Source organism: Pseudophryne corroboree, chromosome 2 (genome assembly GCF_028390025.1).
Source record: "Pseudophryne corroboree isolate aPseCor3 chromosome 2, aPseCor3.hap2, whole genome shotgun sequence".
NCBI lineage: Eukaryota > Metazoa > Chordata > Amphibia > Anura > Myobatrachidae > Pseudophryne > Pseudophryne corroboree.
The window spans coordinates 679,138,646-679,153,738 of record NC_086445.1 but is presented as its reverse complement, the minus strand read 5'-3'; the positions used below and the strand labels follow the sequence as shown (position 1 = coordinate 679,153,738).

General features: G+C 46.9%; 1 protein-coding gene and 1 non-coding gene across 3 annotated transcripts in view; both read left to right on the top strand.

Moving 5' to 3' along the window:
• NUCKS1 (nuclear casein kinase and cyclin dependent kinase substrate 1) overlaps window positions 1-15,093 on the top strand; it is a 144,359-nt gene that overhangs the window by 114,090 nt on the left and 15,176 nt on the right. The gene's annotated exons all lie outside the window — the stretch shown is intronic.
• Window positions 8,717-8,832, top strand: LOC135054155 (U5 spliceosomal RNA). The gene has a single exon (XR_010243394.1). It is a non-coding gene; the product is annotated as a U5 spliceosomal RNA (small nuclear RNA).

Below are 15,093 nucleotides of genomic sequence, written 5' to 3'. Positions count from 1 at the left end.
TCAATAAGGTAGCGCACAGCACCGCAGCTGTGCGCCATTGCTCTCAGCACACTTCACACTCCGGTCACTGAGGGTGCAGGGCGCTGGGGGGGGGGGGGGCGCCCTGGGACGCAATGAAAATACCTTAAATGGCTAAAAATACATCACATATAGCTCCTGGGCTATATGGATGTATTTAACCCCTGCCAGTTTTCCACAAAAAAGCGGGAGAAAGGCCGCCGAAAAAGGGGCGGAGCCTATCTCCTCAGCACACAAGCGCCATTTTTTCCTCACCGCTCCGTTGGAGGAAGGCTCCCTGACTCTCTCCTGCAGTCCTGCACTACAGAAACAGGGTAAAACAAGAGAGGGGGGGCACTAAATTGGCATATTAATATATACAGCAGCTATATTAGGGAAAAACACTTATATAAGGTTATCCCTGTGTATATATATGTGTGTGTGTGTGTGTGTATGTATATATATATATATATATATATATATATATATATATATATATATATATATATATATATATATTATATAGCGCTCTGGTGTGTGCTGGCAAACTCTCCCTCTGTCTCCCCAAAGGGCTAGTGGGGTCCTGTCCTCTATCAGAGCATTCCCTGTGTGTGTGCTGTGTGTCGGTACGCTGTGTCGACATGTATGAGGAGGAAAATGGTGTGGAGGCGGAGCAATTGCCTGTGTTAGTGATGTCACCCCCTAGGGAGTCGACACCTGACTGGATGGTCTTATGGAAAGAATTACGTGATAGTGTCGGCACTTTACAAAAGACTGTTGACGACATGAGACAGCCGGCAAATCAGTTAATACCTGTACAGGCGTCTCAAACACCGTCAGGGGCTATAAAACGCCCGTTACCTCAGGTCGATACAGACACTGACACGGACACTGACTCCAGTGTCGACGGTGAGGAAACAAACGTATTTTCCAGTAGGGCCACACGTTACATGATCACGGCAATGAAGGAGGTTTTGAACATTTCTGATACTACAAGTACCACAAAAAAGGGTATTATGTGGGGTGTGAAAAAACTACCCGTAGTTTTTCCTGAATCAGATGAATTAAATGAGGTGTGTGATGAAGCGTGGGTTTCCCCCGATAAAAAAACTGCTAATTTCTAAAAAATTATTGGCATTATACCCTTTCCCGCCAGAGGTTAGGGCGCGTTGGGAAACACCCCCTAGCGTAGATAAGGCGCTCACACGCTTATCAAAACAAGTGGCGTTACCGTCTCCTGATACGGCCGCCCTCAAGGAACCAGCTGATAGGAAGCTGGAAAATATCCTTAAAAGTATATACACACATACTGGTATTATACTGCGACCAGCAATCGCCTCAGCCTGGATGTGCAGTGCTGGGGTGGCTTGGTCGGATTCCCTGACTGAAAATATTGATACCCTGGACAGGGACAATATATTATTGACTATAGAGCATTTAAAGGATGCATTTCTATATATGCGAGATGCACAGAGGGATATTTGCACTCTGGCATCAAGAGTAAGTGCGATGTCCATTTCTGCCAGAAGAGGATTATGGACGCGACAGTGGTCAGGGGATGCGGATTCCAAACGGCATATGGAAGTATTGCCGTATAAAGGGGAGGAGTTATTTGGGGTCGGTCTATCGGACCTGGTGGCCACGGCTGGAAAATCCACCTTTTTACCCCAAGTCACCTCGCAGCAGAAAAAGATACCGTCTTTTCAGGCTCAGTCCTTTCGTCCCCATAAGGGCAAGCGGGCAAAAGGCCACTCACATCTGCCCCGGGGCAGAGGAAGGGGAAAAAGACTGCAGCAAACAGCCTCTTCCCACGAACAGAAGCCCTCCCCCACTTCTGCCAAGTCCTCAGCATGACGCTGGGGCCTTACAAGCGGACTCAGGCACGGTGGGGGCCCGTCTCAAGAATTTCAGCGCGCAGTGGGCTCACTCGCAAGTGGACCCCTGGATCCTGCAGGTAGTATCTCAGGGGTACAAATTGGAATTCGAGACGTCTCCCCCTCGCCGGTTCCTGAAGTCTGCTTTACCAACGTCTCCCCCCGACAGGGAGGTGGTATTGGAAGCCATTCACAAGCTGTATTCCCAGCAGGTGATAATCAAGGTACCCCTCCTACAACAGGGAAAGGGGTATTATTCCACGCTGTTTGTGGTACCGAAGCCAGACGGCTCGGTGAGACCCATTTTAAATCTAAAATCCTTGAACACTTACATAAAAAGGTTCAAGTTCAAGATGGAGTCACTCAGAGCAGTGATAGCGAACCTGGAAGAAGGGGACTATATGGTGTCTCTGGACATCAAGGATGCTTACCTCCATGTCCCAATTTGCCCTTCTCACCAAGGGTACCTCAGGTTTGTGGTACAGAACTGTCACTATCAGTTTCAGACGCTGCCGTTTGGATTGTCCACGGCACCCCGGGTCTTTACCAAGGTAATGGCCGAAATGATTCTTCTTCGAAGAAAAGGCGTCTTAATTATCCCTTACTTGGACGATCTCCTGATAAGGGCAAGATCCAGAGAACAGTTAGAGGTCGGAGTAGCACTATCTCAAGTAGTACTACGACAGCACGGATGGATTCTAAATATTCCAAAATCGCAGCTGATTCCGACGACACGTCTGCTGTTCCTAGGGATGATTCTGGACACAGTACAGAAAAAGGTGTTTCTCCCGGAGGAGAAAGCCAAGGAGTTATCCGACCTAGTCAGGAACCTCCTAAGACCAGGCCAAGTGTCAGTACATCAATGCACAAGGGTCCTGGGAAAGATGGTGGCTTCTTACGAAGCGATTCCATTCGGCAGATTCCACGCAAGAACTTTTCAGTGGGATCTGCTGGACAAATGGTCCGGATCGCATCTTCAAATGCATCAGCGGATAACCCTGTCTCCAAGGACAAGGGTGTCTCTCCTGTGGTGGTTACAGAGTGCTCATCTCCTAGAGGGCCGCAGATTCGGCATTCAGGATTGGATCCTGGTGACCACGGATGCCAGCCTGAGAGGCTGGGGAGCAGTCACACAGGGAAGAAATTTCCAGGGCTTGTGGTCAAGCATGGAAACGTCACTTCACATAAATATCCTGGAACTAAGGGCCATTTACAATGCCCTAAGTCAGGCAAGACCTCTGCTTCAGGGTCAGCCGGTGTTGATCCAGTCGGACAACATCACGGCAGTCGCCCACGTAAACAGACAGGGCGGCACAAGAAGCAGGAGGGCAATGATGGAAGTGGCAAGGATTCTTCGCTGGGCGGAGAATCATGTGATAGCACTGTCAGCAGTGTTCATTCCGGGAGTGGACAACTGGGAAGCAGACTTCCTCGGCAGACACGATCTTCACCCGGGGGAGTGGGGACTTCACCCAGAAGTCTTCCACATGATTGTGAACCGTTGGGAAAAACCAAAGGTGGACATGATGGCGTCCCGCCTCAACAAAAAACTGGACAGATATTGCGCCAGGTCAAGGGACCCTCAGGCAATAGCTGTGGACGCTCTGGTAACACCGTGGGTGTACCAGTCAGTGTATGTGTTCCCTCCTCTTCCTCTCATACCAAAAGTACTGAGAATCATAAGAAGGAGAGGAGTAAAGACTATACTCGTGGCTCCAGATTGGCCAAGAAGGACTTGGTACCCGGAAATTCAAGAGATGCTCACGGAAGACCCGTGGCCTCTACCTCTAAGAAAGGACCTGCTCCAGCAGGGACCATGTCTGTTCCAAGACTTACCGCGGCTGCGTTTGACGGCATGGCGGTTGAACGCCGGATCCTGAAGGAAAAAGGCATTCCGGATGAAGTCATCCCTACCCTGATCAAAGCCAGGAAGGATGTAACCATACAACATTATCACCGTATTTGGCGTAAATATGTTGCGTGGTGCGAGGCCAGGAAGGCCCCTACAGAGGAATTTCAACTGGGTCGTTTCCTGCATTTCCTGCAAACAGGACTGTCTATGGGCCTCAAATTAGGGTCCATTAAGGTTCAAATTTCGGCCCTGTCAATATTCTTCCAAAAAGCACTGGCTTCTGTTCCTGAAGTTCAGACGTTTGTCAAGGGAGTACTGCATATACAGCCTCCTTTTTGTGCCTCCAGTGGCACCTTGGGATCTCAATGTAGTTTTGGGATTCCTAAAATCACATTGGTTTGAACCACTCACCACTGTGGACTTAAAATATCTCACATGGAAAGTGGTAATGCTGTTAGCCCTGGCTTCAGCCAGGCGTGTCTCAGAATTGGCGGCTTTATCCTATAAAAGCCCTTACCTAATTTTTCATACGGACAGGGCAGAATTGAGGACTCGTCCTCAATTTCTTCCGAAGGTGGTTTCAGCATTTCACTTAAACCAGCCTATTGTGGTGCCTGCGGCTACTAGGGACTTGGAGGATTCCAAGTTGCTGGACGTAGTCAGGGCCCTGAAAATATATGTTTCCAGGACGGCTGGAGTCAGAAAATCTGATTCGCTGTTTATCCTGTATGCACCCAACAAGCTGGGTGCTCCTGCTTCTAAGCAGACGATTGCTCGTTGGATTTGTAGTACAATTCAGCTTGCACATTCTGTGGCAGGCCTGCCACAGCCAAAATCTGTAAAAGCCCATTCCACACGGAAAGTGGGCTCATCTTGGGCGGCTGCCCGAGGGGTCTCGGCTTTACAACTTTGCCGAGCAGCTACTTGGTCAGGGGCAAACACGTTTGCTAAATTCTACAAATTTGATACCCTGGCTGAGGAGGACCTGGAGTTCTCTCATTCGGTGCTGCAGAGTCATCCGCACTCTCCCGCCCGTTTGGGAGCTTTGGTATAATCCCCATGGTCCTTTCGGAGTCCCCAGCATCCACTAGGACGTTAGAGAAAATAAGAATTTACTTACCGATAATTCTATTTCTCATAGTCCGTAGTGGATGCTGGGCGCCCATCCCAAGTGCGGTTTGTCTGCATTACTTGTACATAGTTATTGTTACAAAAATCGGGTTGTTGTTGTGAGCCATCTTTTCAGAGGCTCCTTCTGTTATCATGCTGTTAACTGGGTTCAGATCACAAGTTGTACGGTGTGATTGGTGTGGCTGGTATGAGTCTTACCTGGGATTCAAAATCCTTCCTTATTGTGTACGCTCGTCTGGGCACAGTATCCTAACTGAGGCTTGGAGGAGGGTCATAGGGGGAGGAGCCAGTGCACACCAGCTAGTCCTAAAGCTTTCTTTATCATCCACTAGGGGTCACTGGAGTACTCTTGGGATATGGACGGGCGTAGCCGAACAAAGGCACTGAATATTCAAATTTAGGACTCTCCCCCCCCCTCCATATCCGCAAGTACCTCAGTGTACTTTGCCAGTGTTTTTTCGGTGCTCACAGATGAACATCGGCTTGTGGCAATGGCCACTTTTCAGATTTTTATTTTTATTTTTAATTTTTACACTTCCCGTCTCAGTTTATGGAAAAACATGGGTCCGGGATGGTGCCGCTGCAAGGCAGCGGATGGCGTGTCGGTCCTCACAAAGAGCACCCTCACAGCCACAGGCGCTATAGGCAAGCGCATGGCGTGTCGGTCCTCACAAAGAGCACCCTCACAGCCACAGGCAGCCACTGTCTCCTGCAAACTGAACGGAGCTTACAGAAAGAAGCTCCGTCACAGCCAGGATAAGACAAAGAGCTGGAAGGATCTACAGCTGCAAGGAGCTTACAGAAGCTCCGTCACAGCCAAGATGAGGCTGAAACGGAGCTTGCAGAGAGAAGAGAAGGCGGCACAAGGTATGAGTGTCAGGGCGGTCAGCTCACGCTGCCGCCCTGCTGTGTGTGAGTGTTATACTGTAGAAATGCCATAGCCGCTGAGCACGTGAGTGTTATACTGTAGAAAGAGCACGCCGCTGAAGGTCTTGCTGAACGATGCGCAGAGCGGCCGCACGTCACTCAGACGTTGGCCGCTCTCACTGCGCTGATGGCCCGGTACGAGAATCTCCGTGCGCTGTACTAAGCAGAGCGGCCGCACGTCACTCAGACGCCGGCCGCTCTCACTGCTCTGAGGGCACGGCACCGCTACACGCCACCGACGTTCTCCTGGGCTGAACTAAGCAGAGCGGCCGCACGTCACTCAGACGCCGGCCGCTCTCACTGCTCTGATGCGGCACCGTTACACGCCGCCGACATTCTCCGGGCGCTCAACTAAGCAGAGCGGCCGCACGTCATTCAGACGCCGGCCGCTCTCACTGCTCTGATGGCCCGGCACCGCTACACGCCGCCGAGACGCTCCTCTACTAAAGAGAGCGGCCGCACGTCACTAAAGGACGCAGGCCACTCTTCCAGAGAGACACCGCAGACACAGGGAGACTGTGTACTGCTGTAGGAAGCAGCTGCCGGACGGCTCCCCGGCGCTAGATTCAGGCTCTCCTGCTCTCCCTGCTCCCGATCTCCGTACGCTGCAGGTAAGGGATGCAGGGGGGGGGGGGGGGGAATAATACCCATAGCAGCAGCAAAGGCTGCAGGGGTTCAAAATACACAAGCAGCGCAGCACGTTAAACAATGTACACTGTGTACTGTGATGTTTCAGCACGTTTTATATATATATACATATAATGAAGCTTTTGCTGGCGAAACTGTCTATAATATCAGTATGAACTGTGATTATATGTGTAAACACTTTGTATATATATATATAATATATATATGAGGCTTTGGCTGGCAATAGGTTATCAGTGGCATAACCTATTGCACGTTTAACCATGTTTTCTGTTATTTTTGGTTAGTTGCAAGATAAATACACTGCAGGCAGTGCTCATATTATTTGAATAAATGCATATATTTTACTGTATCCTACACCTGGGCAAAGTAACTGTATAATAGGCTATTAAGCCTATATTAAAACTGCAGCAGGTAACCTGTACTGTGATTTTCTGGGAAAGCATGGCATGACGGCCATTTTAATCATTGCTGGTTTTCCAGTTATAATTCCAGACCATACACCTCTACTCCACAAGGAGGCGCAGGGGTGTTAGTGGGAATTTTTTAGTTCAAGATAATTCTAGAACATTCCTGCCCTACATCTTTAAGCCACCAGAAGGCGCAGGGGTGTTAGTAGGAATTTGGTTCGGGTTTCATGCCCATGTGAACTGCTTTTCACATAAAGACTTTAGTTTCCTAATAAATATGCTGTTCAGCAATAACATATATATATAGATATATATGCCATATAATAATGTTATTAAGTCGTGCAAGTGTCTGTCTGTTGCCTATTATGATGTCTGTCTACATAGCGAATAAGGCTCTAGTGCAGACTAAAAATGTTAACATTGGCAATTCAAATTAAAACAGCGGTAATCGGAGTCTCAGAATAACTCCGCCAGCGCTAACAAAAGACAATCTTTCCAAAGTGACAATTTTCCTTTGGGTACCAGAGTGTTTATTTCACTAGTCTTATAATTTAATGCACGATTCTATGTCAAATCTCACACCGATAACTACAAGTGAGAAGGGTACATTAGTCCAGCATTCAGATAGTGCGGGGTTTTGGACAACCATACATAATCGTTTCCAAAAGGACGCGATCCGCCATTGGTATATGCGTTTCTGTCAAACATTATAAAAACCACAGATACATTTGGGTCACTAGAATCTATGTATGAAACCATGCCGATCACGGTTAAAAGAAGCTGCAGAGTATATCTGTAAAGCTTTTGCTAACGCCGGTTATTTTCAATGTCGCTAGTTAAGCGCGACAAGGCCAGAGCTTGTTTGCTCCTAAATTGGATATATGTGTAACGACATTTTATCCCTTTACGATATTCTGCCATTAGCGCATACAATATACTTGTAACGGCGTTTTATTCCTTTATAAAAATCACTCACGCCTTGTAACGACAGGACGTTACAGTCAGCAAGCCAGTGGTTTGATGACCTCTTTTACAATTGTGGAAGTGCGTCTTTTCAGGTTACATTTGCGAGGTTTCATGACTTCAACTCATATATGTCTCAGCTATTTACAGCTTAGAGTACAAAACTGCTTCTGGCGAACGGTTTGGCAGGTTGTCATTTAGTCTTTGCTGGTTTATAAACCAGGCAATAGTACGCCAACAGAGTCAAAATTACTTATTCCCGTCTGTTTGAGCAAAATCAAACAGCTCCGTTGCAATATCAATCAGCAAGTCATTTACTACAGTTAGAAAATGGATTTTCTGCAGTTAGTTTTTGCTTATTGCAGCCACAAAATTGTATAATTGCATTTGATCTTCACAATGCGTATTTACCCAGTCCGGTTTCTTCATCACAGGTTCTAGCGTTTGCAAATCGCCACAACCATTAACCATTTCATTTATACCGTTGCTTATCGCTTCCGGTATTTACCAAAGTGATGTTGGAATAATCGCTCATCTCACATAAGAACTATGTATCAACAAAGTTCCTCTATCTTGCGCTACTAAGGTATACTGCGGTAGCAGATTAAGTTCGAAAACAATCACATCTAAGTCGGTCTAAACGATGTCAATTCCTAGGTAAGATTATAAATAAGGTAAATCAAAGACTTTTACCTACTACACCAGCAAGAACAAAGGTACACGCACAGCGGTACATTGGTGTATTCACTTATTAAGAATAAAGATGTGTTTTCAACGCAAAGGTTCTAAAACACGACAGATTGCTGTCAATAAATGTCCTAGAACTCTGTGCATTTTACAATGCAATAGATAAATGTCCTAGAACTCTGTGCATTTTACAATGCAATAAATGATTCGTTTTCAGTCTGACCAGGGATAGACTCTGGGTTCTCTTCAGAACGAATAAATCTTTCGCTTTTTACTAAAGATTTCTGTGGACAGGAACAACCGTGAGTTTCATGTAATTTTGTTTTTTCATGCCTGGCTCACGCTGCCCTTAAGCAGTCAAACAAAGCAACGGCAGTTGCATACACAACAACCAGTGAAAACCAAGAAGCCGCATGGCAATGCGGCAGGTAACTCAAATCTTCAATGGCTCAGAACGCCATTATGTGAAAATGTCAAGACATCAATCCGTGAGTGGACATTTGTTAGACAAAAGATCTCACCCGTCAGGGTTTGGATCTTGAAAACTGGACATTAAATCCAGAGGTGTTTCATATGTGAGTCCACAGAAGGCGGTTACCCCAAGTATACATAATGGCATCTCGCCACAATTACAAAAGCTCAGTATGTGTACATCACATTCATGGGGTCATTCAGCATCGTGTATCTGGCTCCACCATTTTCCGCTTCTCTCTTCGTTGCCAAAACGGATCAGAAGACAGTTCGTCACAGTCATACTGGTGGTATCTCATGGGTTTCGGAGAAGTTTGCTTCTCGAATTTTCAAGTAATACTTGCACACGATCTTGGCCCGCTCATAATACGGCCAACCTGTTACATCACGGAACGTTCTTTTACCCATAGTTACCTATGTACCTATTATCTATGTACCGCAGCTGCGGTTGACGGGGTGAGAGTTCAGACCGCTCTCTTAAAAAATAGAGAATTACAGTATCGGTTATACCAACCATGTTACGAAATAGTAAGCCGCTTAAGGCAGCTCATAATTAAAAAAATTTCGTGTGCTTACATAGGTTATAAACCTCGGAAGTTTCCAACATCATACTTCAAGTACCCGTATTCTGTTAAACGGGATGGGATGGAAAACTGCGTTCATCTGCACTAAGAGTGCAGGTATCTGTGTGGTAAACTTATTTTCAAAGCGTTTGCCTCTATTTACGTCTGTAAACATCTTTCTACAAGGTGTCACCAAAGTTCAGACTCTATTTATCCCACCTACAGCGCCAGGCGATTTGAGGTTGGGTTCAGATTTCTTAGTTTTCATATTTTGGAATCCTTTCAACAAATGGGAATTAAGTTTCATATTTTTGAACCCTTACAACAAATGGGTATTAAGTTCTCACTTTGGAAAACATTTTTCTTCTAGCCTTGGCTTCGCCAAGGGTGCTTCGGCAAGGATTTTGTTTTCATATTTGGGTGCCTTGTATTCCAAGCCACCGTATTTGAGTTTTCTCATTACAAAGCAGATCTTCCGACGAAATCCGCTTTCGTATTCTTCACATCAATATACCAATAGTGGTTCCTGTGGGGACAGCACATTCTAAAATTCTGAATGTGGTACACGCGTTACGCGTTTATATATGTAGTACGTGATATGAATACGTTGTTTGTTCTATATGATACTGCAAACTGGGGTTAGCCAGTTTCTCAGCAGATTTTATCCGGTTGGATAATAATGACTACAAGTCAGGCTTACTTTAAGGCTAAGTTACAATCGCCTACGTCAGTATTAGCATCCCACAGGTTCTGTGGGAATGTCACACCCAGCGGGTCGTGGAGCGTCTACGACGCGGCTACATAGCCTTTAGTGCACCACGTTTGTGCACGTTTACACGTTATGAATGGTGGCGCCATCAGCATTTAGCTTTGGCTGCCTACTGTTACAAGTATCAAACAGCTCTCCCGCCCACGAGGGAAGCTTTGGTACGTCCCAAGAGTACTCCAGTGACCCCTAGTGGATGATAAAGAAAATAGGATTTTGGTACTTACCAGGTAAATCCTTTTCTTTGAATCCATAGGGGGCACTGGACGCCCACCCAGAGCAGTTTTACCTGGGTTGTTGTAAGCTCAAGGGAGCTTAGTGAACAAATTTAACTTGGATGGTATTAAGCTCGAAGGAGCTTAGGGTAACACATTTTCACCAATTGGCTCAAATTATAAAGTTCTATCGGTTAAGGTGTCAACTGTTTAGTTGACAATAAGGTTATGGATCAACTTTGTGGTTGTCCGTTATGTTATAGGGATTCTCCATTGTCAACCTCTCTATATCCTGTTCGCTCAGTAAAAAACACTGGCAAAGTACACTGAGGTACTTGGGGATATGGAGGGGGGGGAGAGTCCTAAATTTGAATATTCAGTGCCTTTGTTCGGCTACGCCCGTCCATATCCCAAGAGTACTCCAGTGCCCCCTATGGATTCAAAGAAAAGGATTTACCTGGTAAGTACCAAAATCCTATTTTTACTTTGTGCCCAGTCTCCTGCGGGGCCGCTATTCCCCATGGTCCTTTCGGAGTCCCCAGCATCCACTACGGACTATGAGAAATAGAATTATCGGTAAGTAAATTCTTATTTTCTCTAACGTCCTAGTGGATGCTGGCGACTCCGTAAGGACCATGGGGATAGACGGGCTCCGCAGGAGACATGGGCACTTTAAGAAAGAATTTAGGTTCTGGTGTGCACTGGCTCCTCCCTCTATGCCCCTCCTCCAGACCTCGGTTTGATACTGTGCCAAGACGAGCTGGGTGCTTTTCAGTGAGCTCTCCTGAGTTCGCTGAGAGAAAGTATTTCTTTATCATCCACTAGGGGTCACTGGAGTACTCTTGGGATATGGACGGGCGGAGCCGAACAAAGGCACTGAATATTCAAATTTAGGACTCTCCCCCCCCTCCATATCCCCAAGTACCTCAGTGTACTTTGCCAGTGTTTTTTCGGTGCTCACAGATGAACATCGGCTTGTGGCAATGGCCACTTTTCAGATTTTTATTTTTATTTTTATTTTTAATTTTTACACTGCCCGTCTCAGTTTATGGAAAAACATGGGTCCGGGATGGTGTCGCTGCAAGGCAGCGGATGGCGTGTCGGTCCTCACAAAGAGCACCCTCACAGCCACAGGCGCTATAGACAAGCGCATGGCGTGTCGGTCCTCACAAAGAGCACCCTCACAGCCACAGGCAGCCATTGTCTCCTTTAAACTGAACGGAGCTTACAGAAAGAAGATCCGTTACAGCCAGGATAAGACAAAGAGCTGGAAGGAGCTTACACTTACAGAAGCTCCGTCACAGCCAAGATGAGGCTGAAACGGAGCTTGCAGAGAGAAGAGAAGGCGGCACAAGGTATGAGTGTCAGGGCGGTCAGCTCACGCTGCCGCCCTGCTGTGTGTGTGTTATGCTGTAGAAATGACATAGCCGCTGAGCATACACGCCGCTGAAGGTCTTGCTGAACGATGCGCAGAGCGGCCGCACGTCACTCAGACGTTGGCCGCTCTCACTGCGCTGATGGCCCGGTACGAGAATCTCCGTGCGCTGTACTAAGAGAGCGGCCGCACGTCACTCAGACGCCGGCCGCTCTCACTGCTCTGAGGGCACGGCACCGCTAGACGCTACCGCCATTCTCCTGGGCTGAACTAAGTAGAGCGGCCGCACGTCACTCAGACGCCGGCCGCTCTCACTGCTCTGCTGCGGCACCGTTACACGCCGCCGACATTCTCCGGGAGCTCAACTAAGAGAGCGGCCGCACGTCACTCAGACGCCGGCCGCTCTCACTGCTTTCATGGCCCGGCACCGCTACACGCCGCCGAGACAGTGGCCGCACGTCACTAAAGGACGCAGGCCACTTTTCCAAACACCGCAGACACAGGGAGACTGTGTACTGCTGTAGGAAGCAGCTGCCGGACGGCTCCCCGGCGCTAGATCAGGCTCTCCTGCTCTCCCTGCTCCCGATCTCCGTACGCTGCAGGTAAGGGATGCAGGGGGGGGGGGGGAATAATACCCATAGCAGCAGCAAAGGCTGCATGGGTTCAAAATACACACACGTTTAACCATGTTGTCTGTTATTTTTGGTTACAGTTGCATAAATACACTGCAGGCAGTGCTCATATTATTTGAATACATATATTTTACTGTATCCTATGTATAATAGGCTATTAAGCATAATAACTGTATAATAGGCTATTAAGCCTATATTAAAACTGCAGCAGGTACCCTGTACTATGATTTTCTGGGAAAGCATGGCATGACGGCCATTTTAATCATTGCTGGTTTTCCAGTTATAATTCCAGACCATACACCTCTACTCCACAAGGAGGCGCAGGGGTGTTAGTGGGAATTTTTTTTTTTTTAGTTCAAGATAATTCTGGAACATTCCTGCCCTACATCTTTAAGCCACCAGAAGGCGCAGGGGTGTTAGTAGGAATTTGGTTCGGGTTTCATGCCCATGTGAACTGCTTTTCACATAAAGACTTTGGTTTCCTAATAAATATGCTGTTCAGCAATAACATATATATATAGATATATATGCCATATAATAATCGTGCAAGTGTCTGTCTGTTGCCTATTATGATGTCTGTCTACATAGCGAATAAGGCTCTAGTGCAGACTAAAAATGTTAACATTGGCAATTCAAATTAAAACAGCGGTAATCGGAGTCTCAGAATAACTCCGCCAGCGCTAACAAAAGACAATCTTTCCAAAGTGACAATTTTCCTTTGGGTACCAGAGTGTTTATTTCACTAGTCTTATTTAATGCACGATTCTATGTCAAATCTCACACCGATAACTACAAGTGAGCAGGGTACATTAGTCCAGCACTCAGATAGTGCGGGGTTTTAGACAACCATACATAATAGTTTCCAAAAGGACGCGATCCGCCATTGGTATATGCGTTTCTGTCAAACATTATAAAAACCACAGATACATTTGGGTCACTAGAATCTATCTATGGAACCATGCCGATCACGGTTAAAAGAAGCTGCAGAGTATATCTGTAAAGCTTTTGCTAACGCCGGTTATTTTCAAATTGTCGCTAGTTAAGCGCGACAAGCCCAGAGCTTGTTTGCTCCTAAATTGGATATATGTGTAACGACATTTTATCCCTTTACGGTATTCTGCCATTAGCGCATACAATATACTTGTAACAGCGTTTTATTCTTTTATAAACATCAGTCACGTCTTGTAACGACAGGACGTTACAGTCAGCAAGCCAGTGGTTTGATGACCTCTTTTACATTTGTGGAAGTGCGTCTTTTCAGGTTACATTTGCGAGGTTTCATGACTTCAACTCATATATGTCTCAGCTATTTACAGCTTAGAGTACAAAACTGCTTCTGGCGAACGGTTTGGCAGGTTGTCATTTAGTCTTTGCTGGGTTATAAACCAGTCAATAGTACGCCAACAGAGTCAAAATGACTTATTCCCGTCTGTTTGAGCAAAATCAAACAGCTCCGTTGCAATATCAATCAGCAAGTCATTTACTACAGTTAGAAAATGAAAATGGATTTTCTGCAGTTAGTTTTTGCTTATTGCAGCCACAAAATTGTATAATTGCATTTCTCTATCGTCCTAAGTGGATGCTGGGGTTCCTGAAAGGACCATGGGGAATAGCGGCTCCGCAGGAGACAGGGCACAAAAAGTAAAGCTTTTACAGGTCAGGTGGTGTGCACTGGCTCCTCCCCCTATGACCCTCCTCCAGACTCCAGTTAGATTTTTGTGCCCGGCCGAGAAGGGTGCAATTCTAGGTGGCTCTCATAAAGAGCTGCTTAGAGAAGTTTAGCTTAGGTTTTTTATTTTACAGTGATTCCTGCTGGCAACAGGATCACTGCAACGAGGGACAGAGGGGAGAAGAAGTGAACTCACCTGCGTGCAGGATGGATTGGCTTCTTGGCTACTGGACATGAAGCTCCAGAGGGACGATCACAGGTACAGCCTGGATGGTCACCGGAGCCTCGCCGCCGGCCCCCTCGCAGATGCTGAAGCAAGAAGAGGTCCAGAATCGGCGGCTGAAGACTCCTGCAGTCTTCTAAAGGTAGCGCACAGCACTGCAGCTGTGCGCCATTTTCCTCTCAGCACACTTCACACGGCAGTCACTGAGGGTGCAGGGCGCTGGGGGGGGGCGCCCTGGGAGGCAAATGTAAACCTATATAAGGCTAAAAATACCTCACATATAGCCCCCAGAGGCTATATGGAGATATTTAACCCCTGCCTAAATACAATAAATAGCGGGAGACGAGCCCGCCGAAAAAGGGGCGGGGCCTATCTCCTCAGCACACAGCGCCATTTTCTCTCACAGAAAGGCTGGAGAGAAGGCTCCCAGGCTCTCCCCTGCACTGCACTACAGAAACAGGGTTTAAACAGAGAGGGGGGGCACTAAATTGGCGACATAAATATATTAAAGATGCTATAAGGGAGAAACACTTATATAAGGTTGTCCCTATGTAATTATAGCGTTTTTTTGGTGTGTGCCTGCAAACTCTCCCTCTGTCTCTCCAAAGGGCTAGTGGGGTCCTGTCCTCTGTCAGAGCATTCCCGGTGTGTGTGCTGTGTGTCGGTACGTGTGTGTCGACATGTATGAGGACG